Source organism: Colobus angolensis, unplaced genomic scaffold (assembly GCF_000951035.1).
Source record: "Colobus angolensis palliatus isolate OR3802 unplaced genomic scaffold, Cang.pa_1.0 Scaffold353, whole genome shotgun sequence".
Classification (NCBI taxonomy): Eukaryota; Metazoa; Chordata; class Mammalia; order Primates; family Cercopithecidae; genus Colobus; species Colobus angolensis.
Window position 1 is genome coordinate 350,424 of NW_012116855.1, and position 3,118 is coordinate 353,541.

Genomic DNA, 3,118 nt, shown 5'->3' on the forward strand with positions numbered 1-3,118 from the left:
GCACCTTAGTCACCTCTTGAATGCTTTGCAGCTTAGAAAGTTCTTCCACCAGATACCTTAAGTCATCTCCCTCAAGTTCAAAGTTCCACAAGTCTCTAGGGCAGAGACAAAATGCCACCAGTCTCTTTGCTCAAGTATGGCAAGGGTCATCTTTACTCCAGTTTCCAACAAGTTCATTATCTCTATCTGAGACCATTTCAGCCTGGATTTCATTGTCCATATCATTATCAGCATTTTGGTCAAACCCATTCAACAAGTCTCTAGAAAGCTCCAAACTTTCCCACATTTTCCGATCTTCTTCTGAGTCCCCCAAAGTTTTCCAACCTTTGCCAGTTCCAAAGTTGCTTCCACAATTTCAGGTATCTTTACAGCAGCACCCCACTCTCAGTACCAATTTACTGTATTAGTCTGTCCTCATGCTGCTAAAAAAGGCATACCCGAGATTGGGTAATTTCTAAAGAAAATAAGGTTTAATGGACCCTTTAGTTCCACATGGCTGGGGAGGCCTCACAATCATGGTGGAGGGTGAAAAGCACATCTTACATGGCAGCCACCGAGAGGGAATGACAACCAAGTGAAAGTGGAAACCCCTTATGAAAACATCAGATAACATGATACTTATTCACTATCACGAGAACAGTATGGGGGGAATTGCCCCATGATTCAATTATCTCCCACTAGTTTCCTTCCACAGCATGTGGGAATTATGGGAGATACAGTTCAAGATGAGATTTGGGTGGGGACACAGTCAAACCACATCAGGCTCTTTTTTGGTTCCATATGAATTTTAGGATTGATTTTTCTAATTCTGTAAAAAATTATGTTTATACTTTGATAGAGATTGCATTGTCTCTGTATATTGCTTTGGGTAGTATTTAATGGCATTAATTGTTCTAATTCATGAGCATGTGATGTTTGTTTGTGTCATCCACAAGGTCTTTCATCAGTGTTTTGTAGCTTTTCTTGTAGAGATTTTTACCTCCTTCATTAAATTAATTCCTGACATTTTATTTTTTGTAGTTATTGTAAATGGGATTGCCTTCTCACTTTCTCAGCTAAATCATTATCAGTTTATAGCAGTGCTACTGATTTTTGTACATTAATTTCATCTCTTGCAACTTTATTGAATTTATTTATCAAACTTAAGAATTTTTTGATGGAGTCTTTAGGTTTTTCTAAATATAAAATTACATCATCAGCAAAGAGTGAAAATTTTACTTCCTCTTTTTCAATTTGGATGCCTTTTATTCCTTTCTCTTGCCTGATTGCTCTGGCTAGAGCTTTCAGTACTATGTTGAATAGGGATGGTGAAAGTGGATACTCTTTTTCCAGTTCTTAGAGGAAAAGCTTTCAACTTTTCCCCATTCAGTCTGATGTTAACTGTACATTTGTTTTATATGGCTTTTATTATTATTTTGAGGTATATTCTTCCTATGCCTAATTTGTTGAGTGTCCTTATGAAGTGGTACTGAATTTTATTAAAAGCTTTTTCTGCATCTATTGAGATGATCATACAATTTTTATTCATTTTGTTTTCATGATGTCTCATGTTTATTTATTTGCGTGTGTTGAATGATCTTTGCATTCCTGGTATAAATTCCAATATACTGGTTGACTCAGTTTGCTAGCATTTTATTGTTTGAATCTACATTAGGATGACCAAAACAGTAGATAAAAATTTCCCAATTCTAGCAAGAGATGTAGACATCCAGACACAGGAGGCCCAGCAATCCCCAAATACAATGCTAAATGGTCTTTGCCATGGCACATTATAATCACACTGTCTAAAGTCAAAGTGAAAGAGCAAATTCAACACAGCAAGAGGAAAATGTCTAGTCACTTGTGAAAGAAACATCATTTGACTAAGATGGACATCTCAGCAGAAACCTTACAGACCCAAAGATAAAGAGAAGACATATTCAAAGTTCTGAAAGAAAAAAAACCCTGCCAATCAAAAATTGTATACCCAGAAATATTGATCTTCATAAATAATGAGCAATAAAATATTTTCCAGACAAGCAAATGCTGAGGGAATTCATCACCACTGGACAACCCCTATAAGAAATGCTCCAAGGAGTCCTAATCTTGGAAGCAAAAAGGATAATGTTCCCCATCATGAAAATGCACAAAGCATCAACCTCAATTGTAAAGCAATTCCACAGAAAAAGGAATAGAGAGGAATAAAATGGCAACACTACAGAATTCCATCCAACAACAATGACAAATAGAGAAAAAAAAAAAACAAAAGAATCTATGAAACAACTGGGAAATAATAATAAGAAAAGGAACAAAATCTTACATATTAATATTAATATTAAGCTTGAACTTAAGTGGATTAAATGATTCACTTAAAAGATACATATTGACCAAATGGATTAAAAAAAAAAGCATGACCCAAGTTTATGCTGCTTTTAAGGCCCTTGGTACAATGTTTCTTTGCCAGTTTTCTGTTTAGGTGATCTGTTTAGTACTGTGAGTAGGGTGTTGAAGTCCCCAACTACTATTGTATTGCTGTTTATCTCTCTGTTTAGGTCTGGAAATATTTGTTTTATGAATCTGAGTGTTTTAGTGTTAGGTACATATATATTTACAATTGTTACATTCTCTTGTTGAATTGACCCTCTTTGTCTCATTTTACTGGTTTTCATTTTACTTTATCTGATATAAATAGAGCTACTTCTGCAAACTTTTGGTTTTTGTTTGTATGGAATATATTTTTCTACTCCTTTACTTTGCTGTATGTATTCCTTAGACTCTATGTGTCTTTACAGGTGAGATGAGGATGAACTTAGCTTAGAGTGTTGTTAGGAGAAACAGATGAAATCATGGGTGAGAGAAATATTTGCATGTTGTTAGGAGAAACAGATGAAATCATGGGTAAGAGAAATATTTGCATGTAGTTAGGAGAAACAGATGAAATAATGAGTAAGAGAAATATTTGCATGTATGGTAATCATCAAACTTGGTTGTTATTACAAATAAATATTTAAATGAGAACCTAGTATTATAAAAGTAAATACAGTTGGAGGAATGGGGGTGGGGTGGGGTAGAAGGGTGTTGACAGTGAGAGTAGTTTTGATTCTGGTAAACCTCAAGGGACACACAATCTGATCAAGCT